We start from the raw sequence: 26,414 nt of genomic DNA, 5'->3' as shown, positions 1-26,414 counted from the left end.
CTTAAAGCATTTACTTGAAAAGTCTCCTTGTCCCTGAGCTGTCATTTCTTAGCATGATGGGTAATGGATAGAAATGATTATCCTGAACAAGGGTAGACAGCATAAATGATTAGAGCTTCAGAGAATTATCAGCCTTGGCTAAACATCTTATTTTTCACAATGTATTATTAAAGGAAAATGCCATAGAGACTGGTATGAATATGGAAGCTCTCTTAAAACAGTTCCATTGTCTATGACAGGTGAGCTGTCACTTAAATAAGCATGCCACACAATATCTCATCAATCTTTCTACCAAAGTGACTTAAAACACCTTTGAATGTTCAATGTCAGTGCAGAACATATATAAGTAGAAATATTGTGGGCAGTTTTATACATGCCAGGGTCTTGATTCATCTCTGAAAAACAACATCTTGTGTTTCCCCATTACATAAACATCCATGGGTTCTCTCATTGTTGCTTTCTGACAGTAAGGACCCAGGATCCTCCCACAGTTATGACTGAGTTATGGTAGTTAGGCCTTCTCCTTGGGCCTCCTGAGGAATGTCATTGGGCTGTGTTTTAGAAGAATTTACTACCTTTGTTTTATAAGGACATTTTTATTGTTCAATAAATTGTTTTACTTTTATGTCCAATATTGTAAATGGTGAGAAGAGAATGGGAAACTGGAAGAATAATCAAATATCCAAAGAATAAACAAATCAATTTAATATAAGCTGCATGTTTTCAGAGCTACTTCTCAGACACACAACAAGCATAACTACCAAGATGTATATATGCTGGTACATTTTAATCTCTCTGTCTAGGACCTGAGAAGAGCCTCCATCCTCCTTATAGTTAAATGAACTCCTCTTTGTTCTTCCGTTAAAATTCATTAACTCAATGAACAATATATTATAAATGTTTGAAAAGAAATTTATAAGTACAATTAGAATCAGTTTAGACAAATTACTACTATTAAGTCAAATGTGTATTGCTTACCATTCTATTGTGGTACATGTTCCACCTTTAAAGTGGAGGAAATATTATGTCACAATGATGATTTGTGGGGTTCCAATTAGATTACATATGAAAACACCTGCCATAAGGCAATAGTCTCTTCCCTATCTAGAGGGTAATCATCTATATTTTCACTTACAGAGAACATGGTTGGTAGTATAGAGAAGAAAGAAGGGTAATGTTCATTACTGTATTTGTATTAATTTTCCATTATATAGCTAGTTGTTGTTGCTCTTATGTTTCTGAACAAATTTTAAAAGTTAAACTTTATCATAAAGGTATATACATAGAAAGGTTTTATATATTTGTATATATATATGTGTGTGTGTGTGTGTGTGTGTGTATATAAACACATACACATATATATATACATATATGTATATATATATTGTCTTCTTTGAAAGTTTTGGAACATATATCTATAGATAAGGAGAGACTACTGCATCTCATATTTTATAAAAAAATTAACCAAAATCAATACAAAATTACAATGACAGAAATGAAGAACTGTTGTCTCTGTTTCTCATGAACCATAAATATATTTGAGATACATAGGGCCCAAAACTGTTACAATAAATATAACCTGTGGTGTATTTTCTGTATGTTTTTCCTACCTCTACATCCCTAACACAACTCCTCTGAGAGTCTCTGTCATCTGTATGCCTTACTCTTGTGCAGTAATGTTCAATATTTAAAATTTATTTCAGCCATTTCATATTCATCCAATAAATTTCTCATTTGTCCACACATAGTAACTAATTCAGGATATGACCTATGTTTTTATTTTATCGTTTTCTTGTTTGATCATTTCATACATTTGTATCATGTATTTTTTTCAAAAATTGCTGTAATCTTCCATTGTAATTCCTACTCTATCTCTACCCCACCACCATTTTATTCCAATTTTATGCATACCTTCTTTAAATCCTAGTTCATCAGCTTGGTTCTTCAGGAAGTGCATGTGAGTAAGGGTATGTACTAGTGAATATTCCTGAAGTACAATGACTCCCTTGGCCCAGTCTAGAAATCGTCATTTGGCAATATACCAGAATCTTCTGAAAAACAAGATATTGATGCAAGGAACCAACTCACTGAGATTCTGTTGTATATGTTCTACAGAAGAGATTAACCAACAAGGTGCTGTTTCATGAAAATACTGTTGAAAGCTCCTGCAGATGAGAACACTGCCTTATAAGCTATATATCAGGAGAACACTCAACCAGACCCAGGAATTTCCACAAATAAAATTATATCAGAATATTTTTGGTTGGTTTTTTTTGAAGTGCAAATTGATGATATAACATTTATATCTATATCTTCAGTATACATATCCACACTCATTACCCACTTCCATATTTAGCATGCCTCTCTTAAATGATTCCTACACAGCCTGAACAACATCAAACTGCAATAAAATCACACTCAGTGTGGCCTAAATATAAATCATATTAAGTGCTGAATCTTGTTGCTTCGTAATCTTTGTCCTTCCACTCTAGCTGCTAGAAGCTTACAACAGCTCATAAGCACTGTTTTGAAAAAAAAAAAAAGCAGATACCAAAATACTTTTAAAATTGTCTAAACTTTACAAAATGCTTCTCAAAACTGAAGCACAGCAGCAAGAAGTATGTGTGTCCTATTTTGTTCAACCCGTACATACAAGATTTAAACTGGAACATTCTATAACAGAGGAGACTGAGGTTGAGGTTGAGAGTCATAAAGTGGAAGAGCAAGCTAGCACAGGAAGCCAGTCTGCCCAGCAGAGCTACTTTGTGAATTCAAAAGAAGAATCCCAAATGAGCAGTGCCAGTTCCAGTGGGAAGTTGCCCAAAGCATGACATTTTGAACTCTACTCTAATATGTTGCCCAGTTTTTGTTGTTGTTTTTCATTTTTTTGTTTTTGTTTGTTTGTTGTTGTTTTTTGTCAACTTGATGCAAGCTAGAATCACCTGGGAAGATTGATCCTCAATTGGGAAAATGTCTCCATCTAATTAAACTGTAGTTACATTTAAAACCTGGAAGGGAAGCTGGGGATGCATGGGAAGGCGGCAAAAAGAGATGAAGACCAAGACAACATTGCTGTTCAAGGTCTCAAGTTTAATGAAGAACTCCAAATATATAGGCAGGGGAAAAGGCTGGAAGCTTCTCAGCAGAACTGGTTTAGTTGCTCCACAGGTGGCTATTGTTTCTCCGGAAACTGCAGGACCTTGAAGAACAATAGGCTTCACCTTGGTCTGAGCACTCCACCCTAAGTGGAGGCGATTATGGCTAACACTGGAGTGCCCACTCAAAGGCTGGGAGAGGAACTTCATGTTGGTCAATGACAAGTTCCTGCCAGGTGGCATGGCACCTCAATGATGCTCTCTACACTAAGCTAGAATCACCTGGGAAGATTGAACCTCAATTGGGACAATGTCTCCATCTGTTTGAACTGTAGGTATGTCTGTGGGGTTATTTTCTTGATTAACGATTGATGTTAGAGGGACTAGACCACTGTGCAGTGCCAGAGCAGTTGGCCTTGAATGTATAGGACAGCAGGATGAACAAGTCATGGGAAGAAAGCCACTATTTATCATTCCTTTAGGGTCTCTGCTTCAGTTTCTGCTTGAGGTTCCTGACTTGAGTTTCTGTGCTGATTTCTGTCAATAAAGGTCTTTGGTATGGAAGTGAAAGGTAAATAAACTCTTTGTTCCGCAAGTTGCTTTTGGTCACTTTGTTTTCATCACACTGAAAAACATAAAAAAAATACACCTGGACTAGATGCACTGACATTCTACAGTGCTTGCTGTGTTCTACAAGCCCCCCAGGTGATTCTGATTCTACCTTAAAATCGCCAGCTACACTTTATCACTTAGTCATTGAAATTGGTCCTCATTATCCAGTGTTCTGTCATATGGAACTTGTGATTCCCCCTAGGAAATGAGAAAGGACAGATGCTGAAATCCTAAATTCAGCTTCAGGTAGAACACTCTCTATTTGCTAAGAGGCAGTTGAAAGCAAAGGCAAGTGAAGCTGATTAACAAGAAGGAAACTGATGGGAAAACCAAAACCACTTTCCTTTCTCCTTTGTCTTGTCTCCTCCTCCTGGACTGTCAGCCGACTCCAGGAATATTGGTGAGGACATATTACACATAGATTCACTTATTTTGTCACAATTAAAGATTTATGTGTCATTATTATAATTGTATTCTAATCACCAAGGGCATAATAACCAAAGTGCTCCATTATTTAAATCCTTCTTGTGTATGTATAGTCTGATCTGGTTCTGAACCCTTATCTAAACAATTGTAAATGAACCGTGCCACTAATTTTGATTCTGGGCTACTGATTTTTCCCTTTTTCCATGCTTAAAGGAATCTAACCAGGAGACCAAATTCTATTGCATTATCCTATTTAAAAACTGCCCCAATAATTTTCAGCCTTTATGGGGGGAAATACACAAAAATATTACCACCATGTGTGCACAATTTTCCTATGAGTTTCAAATTTGTAAAACACCTATTCCTTTTGGCCTTGCATTTTAAAGTTCTTTGCTCCAGTGTGGAGTGATAGATTTCCCACATATTTTGCAGAGAACTGCTTTATAGCTACTGTGGCAGCATAAAACTGAATGGGTGGTGATATTTCAAGATGTGGATGTGGGAGAAGGCAGCATGCACATGGTAATGGATCTTGGAAATGCTACTCTTGCCTCCTTCCCCAGTGTCCTTTTAATGATGAAATCACTGAATAAGTCAAACCCAGTAGGAACATTTTAAATCTGCGTTTGTTTGAGGAGTGGCTGAGCAATGTGAACTGGAAGGCACAGAAGGATCTCACAGGCATAAGTACAAATAAAATGTAATTTGCCAGAAGTTCAGATTTCATTTCCTTCCCTTCTCGTTCTCCTCCTTCCTTCCTTTCTAATTAACTCTGTTTGAATGTAGTCCAATAGGAAAGTTTCTATTTGAGGAAAAAGGACATAGTGTGTTGTATGGGGAAGGCAGTTGACTATTGGAAATCACGATTGTTTATTTTATTTTATATGGAATTACCAATCATGGTAAAATATATTTTAATAAGTAGATGAATATTTCTCTTTTACTAAGCTACACATTCTGACGTAAGGAGCACAATTTAACTTATAAGATATAAAAAGTCAACAATCTTTTTCATTCAACAAGGAATTCAATGATTAAATGTAATCCCATTGATTTGGTCCACTTCCTCCAATCCCTGCTTTACTTTTGCAATGTGAGAGAAATACACTCTTCATCAGTGTGGTTGGCAAAACATGTTTCTGTATAATGGATTGCTTGGTCATTTATCAAAAGTCTATTTCCCACACAAGATAGCAGACTTCCACGAAAGGCCACGTCTCTTCACATTCTCTAAGAGTTATCATGGAGGCTAGCACCTGGAAGATACTTCAAGACTTTTGTGAAATAAATCAATGAGGATACCATGAAATAATTTATCACCAAAAATTATCATTTCATGCAATTTTCCTCAATCATTCATGCAACATTTTTCAAATGTTTAATATATCTCAAACCATTGGGCTTTGTAATAAATGTTTTTCTCCCAGATAATTTAAATAAAATTTCCCAAAACACTGGTGGGATACTTTGTCATTAGCCTCAGTTTGCAGCTATAGAAAGTAAACTCAAAGACATTAGGGATTTCTCCATGAACATACAAATCACAATGAACAAATGACATAGTTAATCATGGTAATTTAAATACAATGTATAAGATTAGCAATTTATATCATTAATTTTACTTGATCTGCACTAAAAACAAACAAAACAAAACAAAACAAAAGGTATGTCAGCTGTTACTATTTCTCCAGCCTTCAGGTTACTGTGTCCCCATAACATGAATGAAAGTTAAACGGTTTTTCTCTAAACTTAGACAATACGTAGCAGAAAGGGAATTTGAACACAGATGCTCTGGCTCCAAAATTTAAATTTTTTACCATGCTTGGACACTGAAGAAATCTATGCATGATTCAAATCCAGCTAACTTTCTGTTGGTTGGGATCAGTTGAAATAGAGAGTGGAAAACTGATAGAATTAATCTTTGAAGAGAGATCTGACTTCAAGGTCATCTGGTTTTATGTCTTGGTTTGTGTGACAATTTGATGGTTATATATGATGTATGCTCAACAGTCAATAGCTCTACTGTGATTGAAGTATGCACAGTCAACATAAACCATATCAATCTAGCAACTGCTAATCACTCATGTGGAAAATGTTTTCTTTCCTTAACATCCAGAATAAGCATTTCAATAAAAGTTTTCTTAAAATTAGTCTTCAACACGCAAATTCAATTTATTTCATGTCTGTCTTGTGCAGATGTTAAAAATTTCTATTTAAACATAATTGGTATTGCTTAAAAGGGAAGATTTTTAAAAAAGAATCTGTAATATTGATAAAATCTTTCTTCCAACTTTGGAGAAGTGGTAGAATTTGGAGTATGAGCCTCTAAATTAAACTAATGTCTAAAGCAATTAAATCTAATGTCTAACACATTGAACTTTGAATTGTACTGCTGATTTAAAGTTATGAGTTCCTATTAAACAAAATATTCTAAAATGTGAGTGTGTTGTTTTTCTGGACTAAGGTTTGTCAAACTGCTCAACTCCCTATGCCTCTAAACTACACTGGCATGAAGCCATGAGGCTTCAACCGGTTTTAGTTTTAAGTATTTATCAAAGAGGGTTATGTCAATGTACAGTCTCATCAATGAGGATGAAAGTAGAGGAAATATTTGGGCCATAATTAGCCTTAGTTTTTTTTTAACAAAAGGCATCATTTTGGCCATTTTTATTAAATAGCATTTGCAGTAGCCCATTTATGAAGATTTCAAAAAGTACAAACTCTTCTTTGGTAAGGTACACTAGAGACCAACTTGGACATATTCAAAAATGTCTCAGAGCCTATGTTTCCTTTGGTAAATTGTTTTCCATACTCATGTTTCATTTTCTCAAATTAGACTGTGATTTTTACCATGATACAATTAAATATACATCATTATGTTTCAGTGCATTCAGTCATTCATTTCACAATTATGTATAAGGTGTGTGGATGGATAAGACGTTATGAAATTTATATTAAACACTCTATTATTATATGGAAGGTATGAATTGCTCATGATGCAATTTTCACATATCATTATATCGGGTACACTCACCATTTAATAAATGTTTATTTGTGGACCTTTTGCTTGTAGGGCAAGCTTTGAGGACAAACAAGAGTCTAGCACAAGTAGCCTTTGCTTCATAAAGAAGTTTTCATCCAAACAACTTTTATCAACTAATATGAACAAGCTACAATGGAGATAGTCTCATAATTTTTAATAAAGAAAGATTGTTGGCTAATTGAAGACTTCTAAGGACAATGTTTGATGTAAGACACAAAAATTAAGTAAAAGTTTTCTAAGTATCTTTGACAAAGTAAGGGCAGGACTTGAAACACCATTTCTGAATTTGCCACCTACTATGGAGTGATTGTTCAGAACTTGGATAGTAGATAAAGAAGCAGAGAAATCAAAATCATTTGGTGATATACAAATTAGAAGTAATTTCAGGCAACTTCTATTCATCTTGGGGAATGCTGGACTGCATGCCTTGTCTAAGGTAAGGCTGCTGATCTTTCAAACTCCTTTAATTAGAGTCATTGAAGACTACACATAGGAAGTCTTAACATTCCCAGATATCTCCTATAGCAAAGAGACTACAGAAACTAGATAGCCAGCATCCAGAAAGAGGCTAAGGTGGTTGGTTATAAAACTCACAGAAGAAGAATGCAGAAAGAATTGATAGACACTCCCAGGTGATCAGAGAGTGCATTAACATTGCCCTTTGTACTACAAAAGGTAAAATTAGAATATATGTAACACTCCTGTGGGTCTCCCCTTCCTCAGAGGTTATTGGCCACTGGCCCACAAGAGTGAGGGAACAGAGACAGGGATAGAATGACTTCTGAGCTCAGCTTCAGTGACACAGCTCAAATATAATTGGGGGTGAAAAAGGATTATATTGACCTTGGGGTGTTGGTAGGAACTTCAAAAGTGAGGGTACATTATTGGCTAGGGCAGAAGTCTTTGGAATGCTTCATTTATATGAAGATGAATTCCTGGTGCTTGCAGGGCAGGTTTTTACTGTGAGAGAAGAAGTTGAACCTATAGTGTGGCCATAGCCTATATGATTTTCCTCAGATTTTTGGGGGGTTATAGGTATTAACGGCTTCTTTGTTATAACATAGTGCCTAATTACCATATAGTGGGGAGGGCTAAGCAGGACTTATGTGCTGAATTATGCAGCACTTGAAGGAAGCTCTGTGAGGCCCATCCTCTAGACAAGGTCAGGCACCTGTGGTTAGAGACACTCTCCAGAAATGATCAGGCAGAGCAGAAGATGACACACTGAGAAAGGGAGTCCTTCATTTTGTGTCAAACTCGGAGAACTATCTGGACAAGATGGACTATGATCTTAATATCAGAATCATTCACACATACTCTTACAGTGTCTAAAACCTTGGCATTTTGAAGCACTTTTAAAAAATGCAGAATAGTAAGAGAAAGTAGTGATTAAACTACTGCCTATTAGGTGAGTAAGTGATTGGCTCCAGAGATAGAGAAAGGTCACAGATAGCCTACAAGTAACTGTCCTAAGACTGTGACTCTTATTCAAGAGCAAAGGAAAACCAGTGAATGGTTTTAAGCAGGTAAGTGATATACATGAATTTTATTGTAAAAGTTTATACCCAAACCAACAAGGATTATGAAGCTCTTTTTTGGGTGGAGGTAGGCAGACCCATTAGGACGCAGACCAGGAGAAAATGATGATGGAACAGAGGTCATGGGGGAACTGAATAGGTGTAATAGAGGGATTTTAGGAAAACAAAAGTCAGTGATAATTTACGATGAATTAGGTAGAAGAGGAAAGTGCTGAATACAGAGTGATTTTTGGCTCCTTTGAAAGGAAGAAAGCAGTTTCATAGCACTTTCTGTTATGCCATTATACTGCTATATGTTAAAATGGAATGCTAAAATCTCAGGCTATAGAACTATAGAACTAAGACACCTACATTCACCTGTAGGAAGAGACCCTTCATGTACTACTTACTGTCCACTTTAGTTCTGACTAGAAATGACCTGATTAGGTGGAATTTGGGGAATAAGGAAAGAAAATAGTAACCACAGGCCAATGTCAAACAAGAATATGGCAAATCTAAGTGATCAGCATGGTCCATAGAAGTCATCATCATGGAAATTATAGAAAAACAGTAGAGCAGATGAAGGAATCACAGCACAAAGAGAGAGGATACTGTTCATGCGAATCAATCAACAAGTTGTGGACAGGTATCAGAACTGGTTTCAAATTTCTGTATTCTAAATGCTTCTGCAATAAACTTCAAAGCATCACTCTCTGGGGCCTTGGGAATACAATATAACCTCAATTCCCTTGGCATGTACATTTTAATTGGCTTTTAACCACTTAACTATATGTATGTTAATTTAATTTTCATTTTGCTTGGGCTTCATTTTTGGTTTTGAGTTGTAATAGTGATTTCTGGCTTATCTTTATTTAATTGTTGTGCCATTAATATGTTAGCATTATGCTTAACTATTTCTTAAGTGACTTAGCTTGCATGAGTGTCTGCTGTGACATTAACGATTGTTTTATCACTCAAATGAACAAAGAGTTTACGTACTGTAATATATACTTTCCAAGGCATCTGACTTTTTGTTTGTTTGTTTGTTTTTTGAGACAGGGTTTCTCTGTGTCTCCCTGGCTGTCCTGGAACTCACTCTGTAGACCAGGCTGGCCTCAAACTCAGAAATCCACCTGCCTCTGCCTCCCAAGTGTTGGGATTAAAGGAGTGTGCCACCAGCACCCTGCTGGCATCTGATTTTAATTTGAAAGTATTTTATTAAAGTTTAACAGAAAGATATTAAAATAAAGTTTAACAGAAAGATATTAAAATAGTCTTCCTATCTAAAACACTTGTACCTGTATGACAAAAAATTGTCAAATAAAACTCAACTTTAACAATATAATATAACAATAACAATATAGACTTTCTGAATCTAGATTCTGAGTACAAGCAAAAGAACATGAGATTATAAAGCTAAATACAAATTCTTAAATCATTTTCACAAGGGCCATATAAATTATAAAGATTATCTTTTTATTTTTATTTTTTGAGGATTTAATGAATTAGTATTGTATTTGTGCTTCTTCTATGCTTTCTTCATTTTGGTCCAATTCCATAAGACCCCAACACCCTTTCAAATCCATGACTTCGAGTTCTTCAATTATTGTTGCTGATACAGACACTGCTGCTGCTGCTGCTGCTCTTGCTGCTATTGTTTTTATTGTTGTTGTGTGTAAAAACTCAGTGTGGTATGCACATGCACAGATATATACATACATGCATGTAATCATAGCTGTATGTGTGCATGCCACCTACTGAGTTTATTTAACGTTACATGTTCTCTGTATGTACACACGTTCAGAGCTGACCACTTACTATCAGAAAAACCTATCAAGACAATCATCCCTGGAGAAATTTCCCCACTCTCATCATTCAATTTTCTCAAGTTGTCCTCTGACCATTGTTCACATACTGTAACATTCAAGAACACACACATGGATACACCATACACACACACACACACACACACACACACACACAAAGAGAGAGAGAGAGAGAGAGAGAGAGAGAGAGAGAAAGAAAGAAAGAGAGAGAGGACTAAATAAAACACAACATTTAGAATACTTTGAAAATAATTATCATGTAGTCAATTATACACATAGACATTTTCCTTCTATGTTATTTGTGTGCTCATCATATCTGCTTTATTAATGCCTTTATTCCTGGTTCCTTAACCAGGGATTTACACAAAGCAAAGACCCCAAAACATATGAGACATGAATTAGTATTACATTTATGCTATTTCTATGCTTTCTTCTCCCTGCTCCTTGGTATGGCAGCAACATATAATGTATTAAAAATTCTTAGGAGATACAAAGAGCTAAGTAGGTAAAAGAAGCGAATTCCTGACCCTCTGCCTATCATTCCATCTCCTCCCACATCTGCTCCTGTCCCCCCTCTCCTCTCCTGCTCTTCTATTCCCAAATCCCTCCTACCCTCAAACTCCTGTGAGTGCTCTGTTCCCCCTTTTAAGGACTGAAGCATCCACACTTTGGTGTTCCTTCTTCTTGAGCTTCATATGGTCTGTGAGCTGTATTCTGGGTATTCCAAGATTTGGGCTAATATCCACATATCAGTGAGTGCATACCATGTGTGTTCTTTTGTGATTGGGTTACCTCACTCAGGATGATATTTTCTAGTTCCATCATTTTGCCTATTAATTTCATGAATTCATTGTTTATAATAGCTGACTAGTACTCCATTTTCTAAATGTACCACATTTTCTGTATCCATTCCTTGGTTGAGGAATATCTGGGTTCTTTCCAACTTCTGGTTATTATAAATAAGGCTGCTATGAACATAGTGGAACATGTGCCCTTGTTAAATGTTGGATTATCTTTTGGGTATATGTACAGGTGTGGTATAACTGAATACTCAGGTAGTACTATGTCCAATTGTCTGAGGAACTGTTAGACTGGTTTCCAGAGTGGTTGTACCAGCTTGCAATCCCACCAACAATAAAGGAATGTTTCTTTTTCTCCATATCCTCACCAGCATCTGCTGTCCCCTGAGTTGTTGATCTTAGCCATTTTGATTGGTGTGGAGTGGAATTTCAAGGTTGTTTTGATTTGCATTTCCCTGATGACTAAAGATGTTGAACTTTTCTTTAGGAACTTCTTGGCCTTTGAGAGTCCTCAGTTAAGAGGTGTATAGCAATGGGGGAATGCGGAACTGGAGGTAGCCACCAGGAAATCCCAGATGCCAGGAGAGTAAGAGAATCCCAGGACCCAATGAAGATGACAATAGCTAAGCTATTCAATGAAAATGAGGGAAAACCTGTAGAGATCATATTCTGAGGTTAGGCAAGGCTCTGGTTGAGGGATGGGGCTGCCTGCTTATCTCCAAATTTTTAACCCAGAATTGCTCCTGTTTATAGGAAATATAGGGACAACATGTGGAGCAGAGGTTAAAGGAAAGGTCATCCAGAGACTGCCCCATCCGGGAATCTATCCCATATACAGACATCAGATCCAGAAAGTATTGCTGATGCCAAGAAGTGCTTGCTCACAGGAACCTGATATAGCTGTCTCCTGAAAGGCTCTGCCAGTGACTGACAAGTACAGAGGTAGATGCTCACAACCAACCATTGAACTGAGCAAAAGAGACCCCAATGGAGGAGTTAGGGAAATGACTGAAGGAGCTGAAGGTATTTGCAACTCCTATAGGAAGAACAACAATATCAACCAGCCATACCCCTCCTCCCCAGATCCCAGGGACTAAACCACCAACTGAAGAGAACACATGGAGGGAGAGACCCAGGGCTCCAGCTGCATGTATAGCAAAGGATGACCTTATCTGTCATCATTGGGAGGAGATGCCATTGGTCCTCTGAAGGCTGTATTCTCCAGTGTAAGGGCAATGCCAGGGCAGTGAGGTGGGAGTGGGTGGGTTGGTGGGTCGGGTAGCACCCTCATAGAAGCTGGAGGAGGGGAGGGAATAGGGTTTTGAGGAAGAGAAATCAGGAAGGGGGTAACATTTGAAATGTAATAAAATATCCAATTTTTTTTTTTAAAAAGAAACATCTGATTCAAAGGAATCTACAATTTAAGGAAAAGAACACACTTGAGCGGTGCTTTACAGACTAGAGAGGTATTGTTAAAGCATAATAGGAAATAGAAAAGTTAAGTTTTGAGGCCAAAGGCTCATATCATTGTCAACATCAGCTTTGCTCCTGTGAGGTCCTGTGAGTTGGCACTTGTAAGAAAGTTAGACCTATTTCAAGAAAAGTGTAAGTGCAGAGACCAGCAGCTGGCACCTTAAGTGAGAGAGGCTGGCATTATTTCATAGTAAATGGTAGTGACAACACTTAATTGTATATTTACAAACACATGTTGTTTCGTGGAATCTCCTCGATAATTACACAGTTACAAGTGTGACTGCAACCAAGTTGTCTCTTGATAGCTGAGTAATTAACTCATCAGCTGAGCCCACAGGGCTGAAGCGGAGGCCTCTGTAGCACTGACTTCTTTTCTTTATAAACATCTGCGGGCTCAGGCAGCACTTTCTGGTCCTGTTGCCATCCTCCTCTCAGTGTCTTGGCTTTGAATGTCAAGTGTAGAACTCTCCTTCTTTTCCTAAACTTTCTGAGCTCTTCTCCACCTCTGTGACCTTTTAACACTTTGGTTCTTGTGGGAAATTTGAGAGACATAGTAGATAATCTCAGGCTAGCTATAGTTAAAATTAAAGTAAATATGTTTGGTTTAAATTCTCAAAAATTAAATAGAAATAAATTTACTAGATCAACTGGACTTTTATTTTAAAAGTACATTGAAATTAATGGATTTTGCTAAATATCTCCCAACATAATTGAAAGGGTACAGGCATGTAAAATGTAAGCCTTGTTTGTTTGTTTAGAATTTAACAAAATGAACACCCACATAAAATCTTGGGTCAAAATATTCAGAGTAGATACGTGTAGAGTGCAATAGTTGCAGTCAATGCTCTTGCGTGCCACACTCCCTCCCATATGCTTATAAAATTCCCATTCATCGAGCTCTTATCTAGAGACTTATATGCTGTGTAAATGAAAAGACACCAATAAAGTAGTTGGGGACAATCCATAGATAGCAAGAAAAAGATGAAATTTCATGATCTGTAACAGATCAAATGACATTCATGGTACTGACAGTAAAAGAAACTCAGCCTTTGGACCCCTACCATGTATTTAGTAGCACTTCTTTGCCTCCTTACACCAAACCATGCTATATGGAGCCTTCAGAACTAGTCATCTATGTTTCAATTTTTTTTCATTAATTATTATCTGACTAACATATGGTGATAAAAGCATATGCCTGGGAGGAGTATGAATACTTATATGCATGTGTGCTACTGCCCATTGTACTTGTATTCCCATCAGACCAACATGGAAAGACCCTATTTTAAAAGACACCTCTCACTTTGGATGCAGAACAATGAGAAATCAGCCTTGAACTTACCATAAAATTGTTCCCATCTGGCCAGTTTTCATCATGCCAGAAAGTGATACACTGAACAAAAGCCATTAGTGGTCTTATCCAGCACTGGACCCTGAATGCTAGACTATAGATTGACAAGACAATATGAGCCCATTGGTACAATAGTGGCAAGACTGTTATATGCTACCTTCTGGTTGGAATTAAAATTTGCTCCACAAAAAGGATCTCATATTTGGAACTGAAAATGAAGCCCAAAGCTAATGGTTAAGGAGGTCATAGGTCATAGATTGAGTTTTATTGCTGTAAAAAGACACCAAGAGCACTGTAAATCATAAAGGAAAACATTTAATTGATGCTGGCTTACAGTTTCATAGGATTATTGCCATGGCAAGCAGCAGGGCAGTATTCAGGCAGACATGGTGCTGGAGGAGCTGAGCCAAAGACAGCAGAAGGAGACTGTGAGCCACCCTTGGTGTAGCTTGACCATATTGGAAAGGCAGCCTCCAGTGTCACATCTCCTGCAACAAGGCTACATCTACTCCAGCAAGGACATGCCTCCTAACCATGACACTTCTTAAGGTCAAACATCTAAACTTATGAGTCAATGGAGGTCATTCCTGTTCCATCTATGACACCTGGCATTGATGTTTTATTAACAAGCCATGTTTCCAAATTGCATTCTCATCATATATGTTTATTCCCAGAGATATAGGCTTTTCTCAACCTTGGTCAGAGAATATACTTTCTACAGTAGGCAACAGTCACAAGTAGTCAGATTCCCAGGAATAAATCACAATGAGTCCTCAGTTCTAAATGGGTCACCTTTATTAGCCACCAGCCAAAAACAAAACAAAAAAAACAAAAACAAAAAAAAACAAAACAACAACAACAACAACAACAAAAAAAAAACATGAAAGAGGATTCAAAAGCCATGTAAAATCTGGAGAATGGTGTGAATACCATGAGATGCTATCTTTTGGACACTGTACCCTGAACTCACCATAGCTGTGGTTATATCCACAAGTACTATCCAAGATCAATCCATCCAAGAGTTCAGCATGAATGTAGAAGTGTTGTTAAACAGTTGATCTCTACTAGGAAAGGAAGCATGATTCTTTAAGAGTGCAGCCACTATATGTTACCTGTGGTTTAGTTACTGGCCTCATACCTGTATACATATAAACAGCACTAATTGTACTCAGTGAATTTTTAGTTTGTTTCTTTTTAAGGAGCATGTGATATGAAGATAAGTAAGATATGTGATAAGTGAGATATGAAGTTGGGAGGAAGGTGAGTTGTGTTTCAAGAGACCAGGGAGGAATAGGAGGAGATTAAAAGGAGATAAAATGATAAATATATGATCGTATTAGTATTTAGTCAAAGACAATTATAGGCATACTTTTTTGATTGCACTAATAAATGTATTATATATTTGTAGTCATTAAATATATATATATATATATATATATATATATATATATATATACACAATATATATATAAATCATATTTATCCCTACTATCTTTCTCTGGTTCCCCCATTGTCTCCTACCCCATCTCTTTCTGAACTTCATGTCCTCTTATTGTTAGTAATAAACCACTGAGTCCAACTAGTGATGCCTTTATGTAAATGGTATGTGGTAATATTCTTAGTATAAGCAATCTATTAGTAGCCATATCTTCAAAGGGAGTAAATAACTCTACCTCCTGCAGTAGCAAATAGTTCTTCCAATTGGGTATATGCCACCAGGATACATCACTTGTTCCTACAAAATTATGATTGGTTTAATATTCTGTAGGTCTTGTGCTGGTCACTGTAGTTAATGGGAGCTAATGTATACAATAGCTATGTCCTATTCAGGATTTCATAGATCTATTCCCCATCATTGAGTTTTACATTATTTCTGCTTCCTCTTCTGCAAAGGTCTCTGAGTGGTGAATGGTGGGAGCTAACACAGCTGAGCCCTCAGTTATACACACTCAGAGCTTTCTATTGTTGTGAAGCTCTACATTAATGACTTCCCATTCCACAAAGAAGTTTTCTTGACCAAGTCTGAGAACTGATATCTCCTCAATATTATGCATTTTACCAGGTTTATAGTATTAGATAAGTAATCCCTCCTGTAGACCCAGGCTCAAATCCAATCATAAAGCACTTATTGTTTCACTTTTGTACTGTGGATACAACTTGACAGCATGTCAGTGTTGTAACAAGCAAGGTTCAGAGCTGGGTAAGACCACTGATGGCTTTTCTCCCTCTCGACAAGATGTAAGCTAGCCATCATTGAGAGACTTTCCTGACAGTTCAAAATTGGCTTCTCGTTGTCCTATATCTAAAGGGAGTGTTATATTCAGCAGTGGGGTCTTACCTTCTAGTTATAGCAGATAAACAAAGAAATGGCAATAGCTTACATTGTTACATGTCATCCTGATGAACAACAATTAGGGAGGTACTTTATTCCTTGAAAATGACATATTTTCTAAATTTACTAAACCATTGGGTTATGTTAATAACAGAAAAAGCAAAGCGGTTTGCCTTACTTTGTGCATGGGGAAATTTAGGCATGGGTAGTTTATAGAATTTGCCAGAACTCTCACCCCATAAAGTAATACAAATGAGACCAGCACCGTAGCTGACTGCTTCCAAAATCCAACTCTATGTCAACAGGCCTGCTCTCCTGTGTTGGGCAACTGCTAAAATAAAGGCAACTATGTGTTCTCAACCCTGCACAGGAAGATGTACAGTCTAACAAGGAAGAGACTCAGAAGCAATACCATTTCATATGCTGAGAGATGTGTTGTGTAGTTGTGAGGGAACCTGAATACAAAGTCCTTTCTTGGACAACTAAGACACCTACAAAAATAAAACCTAAAGATAGAGCTATGTGTACTTTGCTTAATCTCTGCCAGAATTTCAATATGGAGCCTTACATACATTTGGGACAATGGACCTTGCCAGGAACCTTGGTAGGATAGAGTGGGTCTGAGATCCTGGAAACGGAGGTACACAACATGAGAGGGTAGGGCATTTCCTACTCCCTGCCTGGCCTGTAATATGTGTCTACACTCCCGACATGAGTCACATAGCCCAAAATGAGTTCTTTATGCCAATGAGGCACCTAGAGTCCCTGGGGTTTAGCCAATAGCTTCCTTTCCTTGACATTCCTCCCTGAAAAGGGTATTTAGTCTCTGATCCACCCTGAGAAGTTTGTATCACCGATTTTACACAATGAACAACTAATGATCAGTTTGGAACCAAGGACTTTCATTGAGAAATTCTGTGGGGAGCATAGAGAAGGACTTTGCCTGCAAAGCCATGGCTTAAATCTCCCATAGAAGGCCTCTCTGAGCTTCCAAAAAACCACCACCAAGCTAAGGAAAATCACCAGAGCTAATCTAGAGTTTTCATTCCCTACCCTACCCCTGCCCTGGACTAATTACTATCCTTAGCTGGTGGGCTCCAGACTCTGCTCTCAGCTCCTTGTTGTACAAGGGCACCTGCATGTCCAGGAGTTTGGGAGAATCTGGTCTGGTCATCATTGTGGCCCCTGGATCCCTGACACTTAGTTCCAACCTCTCTGTGTAGTTATCTAGCAGCAACTGATGACCCAGAAGTCAGGGAACTTAGGGCCCCTACATCTTGGACTGCATATTCCTACTCCATGAGTGTTGTCTAAGTGCTTCCCTAAAGGCAAGCACATTACTGCCTCTGTGCAGGGAGATACAGTCAAGAGCTCCCATGTTTTACTCCCCAACTGCCATGCCCAGTGGTGGGGCAGAACATGGATCCACAGATACTCTGGAAAATGGGAATAAATCCCTGCAGAACTGAGTTCAGAACTCGTCTCTAATAGTTTGCCTTTTCATTGACTAGTTGTGCTCAATCAGTCCCTTTTGCCTCTCTCTGTCTTAGGTAATTACAGGAAATACACTAAGCCTAAACCTTATATTATAGCTGCATTTGTAATAAGAGTACAACACAGGAATTAGTTGGCCATTTGAATCTCTCTGTTGTTCCAACTAAGTGCTTTCTGTGCATTTCCAGAATGATCTTTCTGCTTAAAGACAGGAGAATATTGCCGGGCGGTGGTGGCGCACGCCTGTAATCCCAGCACTTGGGAGGCAAAGACAGGTGGATTTCTGAGTTCGAGGCCAGCCTGGTCTACAGAGTGAGTTCCAGGACAGCCAGAACTACACAGAGAAACCCTGTCTCGAAAAACAAAACAAAACAAAACAAAACAAAACAAAACAAAACAAAAAAAAGACAGGAGAATAATTTCCCATTACCCAATGTCAACAGTTGGCTGACTAAACTAGTCTTAAGGGAGGAAAAAATGGTTGCCAGAAGAGGGAGTGCTTAAGGTCTTTAAAAATGAGTAGAAACTGCTAAGCATGTGAAATGGAAATTCATGACAGCAAGAGTATTTAGAGACACAGAGTAGCAAACAGCAGAAATGTTAAAGTGCACCTCAACATCTGGACAAGAACCATGAAAGAAGCTATGGACATTGAGGCAATGAGCAAAGATAGTAAAAAATCTTGCTTGTTCTAATTTTTCCTAGGGCTCATGGGTGATATCAAAACAAGAAACCCACAGTATTTAACAAAGTCAGGGACAGAAAGACAAGTCAAAGAACCTACTATAATGACATAGAGACTGTGAGAATGTGAAGGAGCCACAGGGAAATGGGGAGCTAGTTATGAAGAATAATCCTTGTGGCTTAGAGGAAGAGCATGCCTTAAACCATGATGGGAAAGAAGAGTAATACATATGAACACAAACACTAAAGCATTGAAACTAATCTTGGAGAATTATAATAGCCCATTTGATAACTATAGACAAGTCAATTGTTCCCTTTGTTTTCTACAGTATGTGAGAAGGAAGAGAGATTCAATTCATCTTTCAAGTACAACACTTCTGTTTGAGTTCTAGTGCCACTCTAGAAGATCAGGGAAAAGAGCAAAGTTGTGTGTGTCAGAGTGCCTTGCCACCAGCATCTTACCTTTATGATGATCAGTCAAGGCATTCATCAACAAAAAAAAAACTACTGGAATCTAATCTTTGACTCCAGGCCTATTTTCTATTAAAAGAAAAGTATTACTGACAATAATAACTCATTCTCTGGATTGCAGAAGCTTAAATAGCAGCTGTTTACTCAGAGCATTCTTTGTTCTCATCTCTTTGTGGCAGAATATATATTTAGATGCCTAATGCAATCCATGCTGTCATAGAAATCTGAGTGTAGGTGCCTATGCTCTTCCCAAATTTGTTCCCTATAATTCTCCGCAGAATTATCAACTACCATGGGAGCAGAAATTGGGTCCATCGTTTATTTGGGCCAAAACATAATAGAACTTTTATGACTGAAATGGGATACAATACGGTGTAATGGAAACCATTTGGGTCTTTGAAGTCACAGAAAACTGGCTTCAGTTCAGTTCTCTTAAGTGCAAGAAAGATTTCAAGACTCAACTACCAGAGTCTAACAGATATGAGTTTCACATAATATGAGCACTGTGTGTACACTGGCTTGCCATCCAACACAAATGAAGACAGTGCCATTTTGTAGGAGATGATTTGTTACTAGGAATATTATTTACATGCATGATAATTTTCTTTCTTTTTTCTTTTAAAATTATGTTTATGTCTGTTTTGTCTACATGTGTCTACATACCATGTGAAGGAGGACTGAATCCTATGGAACTCGGGTTACACATGCTTGTAAATTGCTATGTGGATGCTGGGAATCAAACTTTAAACCTGTGAAAGAGAAGCTAGTATATTTGTTTAGTGAACCATCTCTAATCTGTCAGACACAAACGAAAGGAGGTAAAGAGGGTACTATAGGGTCACTAAATAGGAATCCCTAACATACATGAAGCAGTTTAGGACACAGTCTTAGGAGATCTCTAGGCAAGAATGATTACATCATTCCCAACCACATATTTCATTATAATTGAAGACAGAAGATCATAATGGGAATATGCATATATGATAAACATCACATAGAAATACAAGGTATGAGCCTGAGGGAAATAATTTTACTTTCTGAGCACCTACCTTACAATATTCAATGATACCACATAGTGCCTATGACAATGGATCATTACCACAATGAAAGCTAAACTGAAATAAAATACCCAGGGTGGTGTTTCTAACTTAGGCATTTTCAAGCCCATAATATGGTTCTCAAAATACTTAACCCGTTGGATGCTAATATATACTATATGCTTTGGATTTCATGGTCAGTTGTAATCTAAATGTATATAGCTAAATTAACACAAGCTTTGAACAAATTTATTCAGAATCAAAAATGTTAATATATTTTTTATTATGTATCTTTAGAAACATGAAAGAAAGGAAGAGTATATACATTTTTCAGAACCTTGTTAAGCATCCCCTAAGGGCCTCATGTTCCATAACTATGGTTAGAGCTATTGGCCAAGACTGGGATAGCACATGAGCTATGTTGCACAGTTTTAATCCATCTATATTTGTGTTTCATGAGTTCATTTGAAGATCTGAAATTCTTTATCCCACGACAGTCTGTGTCACAGTGGTTCGTACTGATGATAAAGAGTTTTGTGAGTCAAAGTCAATACCACAGTTAGCTTTGTGAGGGGCTATGTTCTAATTATTTTTGCCTTTTAGGTATCAGGAGTTACAAATGGTTGTTCGCTGCCATTGAACAAGGTTATATTCATTCCTAGGGTGCTAGGAATTGAAACCAGGCCCACTTTAAGCAATATCATATTGATTTACAAGTGATGAGTCAACCTGATATGGTGGCTCTGAGCCTCACAGGTGTAGATACTATTATATAGTCTTCTGTGTCTCAGTTCCTACTTATAAAACAGATGATTGGTTGCAACCATATTAGCATCCTTCTAGGATTTTACCATATCATGTCATATGTTAGTCTAGAATCTGCTAAGTTTCAATACCTTCAATTTGTATGGAACTATGGTGTATGGTGTAGAATGATACTGCCAGGCAGATTCTACATTCATTGATACTTAGGCAATAATATAAGGATCCCCAGCTGGAGTGACTGGACCAAGTAGAGCATCTTTCTCTGTACAGGACCTAACATTTCCACCTTTAAGTTCAGGAAGGGGAGTCAGGCAATGATGCCCAGTGATGTCTATCTGAATGCAAAAAAGAAATGGTAGTGACTTCCAGATCTCCAGGCAGAGGTCCTCCAAAGCAATGCACCATCAATGCAGCTGCAGTTCCCACACATGGCACAGTCATGGGCATCTTCCTGCATCTGTTGACAATCTAAACCCTCGGAGAGTTCATACATCCTGTGCCTTTTGTGCTACTTTTATACTCTGTTATTTGATCTTCAACAGGAGACATTAAAATTAAAGTGTCATTATCTTCCATCTTTACAGATGATAAAAGTAAAACTGCAAAGGGTAAGTGACTATTCGCCTTCATACAGCTAGTTAGTCCAGGAGCTGATTTTTTCACCCTGACATTGATTCCAACTTCCTGGGACTTGATCTATCTCTATCTCTGGGAGAGTGATGGTGTTGGTACAAGTGGTCCTAGAGCACAAGATTGTGAGTTGTTTCAGGGGAAGATACTGGCCTTTCCTCAACATTGTACTGCCTATCATGAGTATCCCACAATGCTGCCTGGCACCTGAACAAAATCATAGAGGTGTCAGGTTGAATGAGATGCTAGGACCAGTGCAGCAGCTGTGTCACATGTTTCAGGAGCACCTCAGATACTTTGATTCCTGTACTCCTTATCCAAGTACTATATTCATAGGCTAGCTCTGTAACTATCACTCTCTCAACCCTTTCTCTCATCTGTACACATAATTCTACATTGCCTCATCAAATACTGGTAAAAATCGCAAAGTCTTATTTTATACTTAAATAGATGGCAATTATTCCTCATGTGTGATCAATAATTGCCATCCTATGTTGAGTGCCGATTATGAGTTATGGACTATAAATCGAACCCAATTAAAGCATCACAGTTTTCAGAGAGATTTCATGGAACTAGAAAACTGAGGCACAAAATGTTTAAAATTTGATTGGTGTTATACAACTGCTAAGGATGCAAGAGTAGGGAGAAAGCATTCAATAAAACCCAGGAGAGCAAACATGTACCAAGTAGTCTTGGCTGTCTCAGGGGCTTCTGGGAGTATACTGGATCATGCCAAGAGTACTCTAGGGAAAGAAAATCATCTTCTGAAAGTATAATTTCTCTCATTGCCTGGAACAAAAAAAAAATTAAGCGTGGGCACTGGAATATAAAGGGGTAGTTCAGGAGAGAGACAGGAGCTTGCAAAATGCATATATAATAGAGCTCTCATTTATCTTCTCTCTAGGGTAGGAAAGTGTTCCCATGGGTGCTATTGCATCCTGGTTCACCTGAGGGATATGGGAAGAAAGCAAGGAGCATATCCTGCTACCAAAGAGGGTGCCAGGGTCCTTTTGTCAGTGCTGCAAGACTGACACCATGTGGTCACATCAGCCTTCCCAAGAACTCCCTAGGTCACCTGCCAGAGAGCTTCTAGGTAGAAGTTTACCTTCCTCTCAGACATTCTCAGTAAGAAGCTAGTAACATCAAAAAGCCCAGCACAAGACTGGGAGCTATAAAAGAAGGGGTCTTTCCATCTATAGAAATCAAATCCTCAGCAAGTTGCCCACTCCAGTTAGTGTGTTACATGGGGAGTGGGGGTGGGGATGGGGATGGGGGTGGGTAATGTACCTTTTGAACAGTTATGTTGTGTTTGCTAAATCCATTTCTTTAAGAAACACAATTTTAAAAGTTGTATGAAATTCTGTTATAAAGTCAATTTTTATTCTATTGGGCAAAGAGTTTCAAAGGGAAATACTGGTAGAAAAAGATACAGCTTCAAAAACAAACAAAATAATACACATCTGTGTACTTCTGTTGTACAAAGATAAAGCGTGATCCAAAGAATAATGGGACCGCACCTAATATTAAGAGAATTTGCGAAAAATATCTGATATCCTCACATTAGGCAAGAAGTGATGGTCAAGATGAATCAGTGCACACAGAGCCACTGCCTGGCTCAAATTCAAGCTCAGTCAGTCAGAAAAGATTAGCATGGAAAGCCATATCTCCACGTTTGCATTCCTAAATTAGGACAAGGTAAATCTCATCACCACTGCTCAGGTGGGGGTGGGGCGGTGCTTCCACATGTGTGCCTGCTGCCCCTTTAAATGCTGCCAATTAGTTTCCTTTGGCTAAAATGCAGGGATCCCATTTTAAGAAGTCAATTCTGGGCTTTTACTGGGGAACACAATAAATTAATCATCAAATCTATTGTATTGACTGAACCTTGTAAGACATGAAAAATTGCAGTGCAAGGAATATTTTGGTAGAAAGGAACTTAGCATCCCAGGGGAAGGTGAATGCCTGCTTTCATAGTACTGAATAAATTCCTCCTTGGGATTAAGGCTTAATTTATCAACTTTAAAGTAAATATGGTGACCTTTTAATTTCAAACATCCACTCTAAGTGAGAGCTTCCACTTATAGTGAATACTAAGAACTTGACACTTTCTGAATTCTTTCATCTATTGTCTCACATACTCCATGGGAGTGATCCTAGCTAAGACTCCCAGCAGTGGGGGACATAGAACCTGATCAGGCTGCCTCCTGAAATCAGGCAAGTCCTCCAATGGATGGATTGGGACACGAACCCAGTCACAAAACTTTCGACCCACAATTGTTCCTACCTACGAGATGTTTGGGGTAAAAAAAAGAAAGAATGGAGCAGTATGAGAGAAGGGATAACACTATTAATGATATCCTGTTATAGTTGTAGAAATGAACATAGCATAACTGTCATCAGAGAGGCTTCACCCAGTGACTGATGGAAACAGATGCAGACACTCACAGCCAAATATTAGGCAGAGCTTAGAGAATCCTATAGACAACAGGGAGGAAGGATTGAAGGAACCTGAGAAGGAAAGGACACCCAGAGAAAACCAGAGTCAACTAATATGGACCCACGGGAGCTCATAGAGACGAACTACCAACAAAAGAGCAGGCCTAAGGCAGAACTAGATGCTCTGCACATATGTAAGTGTTGTGCAGTTGGGTCTTCATGTGGAACTCCTCCAACAGTGCAACTGAGAACTATCTTTGACTATTTTGCTTGCCTTTGCATCCATTTCCCATAACTGGACAGCCTTGTTTATCCTCAATAGGTGAAGGTGCACCTAGTCTTATTACAACTTGATATGCCAAGGTTGGTTGATACCCATTGGAAACTTCCCCTTTTTTGAGCAGAAAGGGGGAAAGGTAGATGGAGTGGGAGAGGAGACAGAGGGAATGGGAGTAGAGGAGGGAAAGAAAAAATCTTTATTGATATAAATTTAAATAATAATAAGAATTAATATTGTTTTAATAATATTAAATATAAGTAATAATAAAAATTAAAATAATAATAAAATAAAATAAAGGTTGATGTTTATTCTTGTCACTATGACCTGATGCTCAAACCTTAAGTGAGAACAGTCTCCACTACTGAGTTTCAGTGGACAGAGCACTGAAAGAGCACTAAAGTTCAGGGAGGCTTGCAATCTCAGTGCTAGATACAGTGTATGATTCTATGGAGGAACAGGAAATTACCTAGCTTGAGTATTTTTTTCTTTTTGCTTCTTGAGTCTATTTCTTTTATGGTCTGCCTGCATGCCAAAGCCATCTGGAGTCTTTGAGAGTTTAAATAGCAATGTTCAATTAATAAGGCATAAACCCCTGCCACTTCCTCACTGCCACACATTTAGCCAGCCCTTCTCTGTTCTGATGTCTAATTGATAGGAGACACTTACAGTCTGGTGTCTCAGCATCACCACTGAGGATGTCAATACTGACAGCAGCCCCCATGATGGGCCTATGTGTTTGGAAGCATATATATATATATATATATATATATATATATATATATATATATATATATCACACAGTCATCTTAAGATAGAATTAGTCCTCTGTGGACATCCTGACTATCTCTGGAGTAAGAGAGAAGTTATAGGAGTTTTATTTCTCTCTGATATTTTCTGAAATATTCTAGCAATGTACATTGGTTGATCTGGTCTGCAGATGTGTCACATTATTTTAGTAAAATGATGCAGGCTACTGAGGAGTTTAAGAGATAGCACTTCACTGTTTAAAGCACTGTAAGCTGTTGTTCTTGCCCAGGAATGTAGCCATCTCTTTTGAAATGATCATTTTAATACTCACACTGAGGATTTAGACTTTACTTTTACTTGAGATGGGTGAACTGGAAAGTATTAATGTAGGAGATTTGCCCAAAACAAGTGGACAGAACAATAACATTTAATGGGAATCTATGCAACTTGTTCCTGATGTTTTCTTTTTCTTTAACCTACATTGGGCAGAAATAAGTATCTTTATCCAATTTTGAAAGGATAAAAGGCTCTTTAGAATCCTGAGGGAGAGCACAGGTTTTTATTTCTGGGGCAGAGGAGAGAGCAAGCATTTTTTCTTTCCTGCATACTTTGTAGGTTAGACACACCCTGTACTTTTAATAGATGGGTTCTTGTTAGACAGAGGCAAGGTCAAGTTTACCCATAAGATATCATCACATCAAATGACTGACTTAACATATCAAGTAGCACTTCATGAGAATTGTTGGCTTCTGTTATGTACCAAAGCAGTGCAAAAGATAAACCCTTTACGAGTATAGCTCCAGACACCTGCATATAGGTAGAGCATATGGAAGACGGCAGAGGTCATTCAAGGTAAGTGATCTGGCTATAAGCATGGTGAGGCCTGATTGATGCCTGGCCATCTTGGTGTGAAGTACAGTCATTGTTCTATTTACATCATTAGTTTGTATCTGGAACAATATCACATTCTAGAGGGTGCATGAATTTTAAAATACTCTGGTTTGTATGGAGGGTAAGAGGCCTTCAACTCTTGACTTAGACCTTGCAACATTTACATATAGAAAACTTGTTTTCTCTCAAGAGCTCTTGAGGAAACATATGTTTGCTTTCCTTAACACATGATTGTGGAAATTTTGCCTGATGAGAAAGCTTGAGGAATGGTGTTAGACAGTTTGACCTAGAAGTTCAACGCTATGGGTCAGTATTTATATAAACTTGTGTGCTTCACTGTTGTCCCACCATTCATAGTGATGTGGATGCTTCACATCAGACATTAAAATAATATCTGTTGTTAATCTGAACCCCAGTTACCTTTTCTATTAAATGGAAGAGATCCAGATCCTATTTGACAAGAGTATCTTCTCTGTCATAATGGATGTTCAAATCCTGGTTCAAAAA

This window comes from Apodemus sylvaticus, chromosome 3, assembly GCF_947179515.1.
Source record: "Apodemus sylvaticus chromosome 3, mApoSyl1.1, whole genome shotgun sequence".
Taxonomy (NCBI): Eukaryota; Metazoa; Chordata; class Mammalia; order Rodentia; family Muridae; genus Apodemus; species Apodemus sylvaticus.
The sequence above is the reverse complement of the archived record's forward strand: the minus strand, read 5'-3'. Positions refer to the sequence as shown.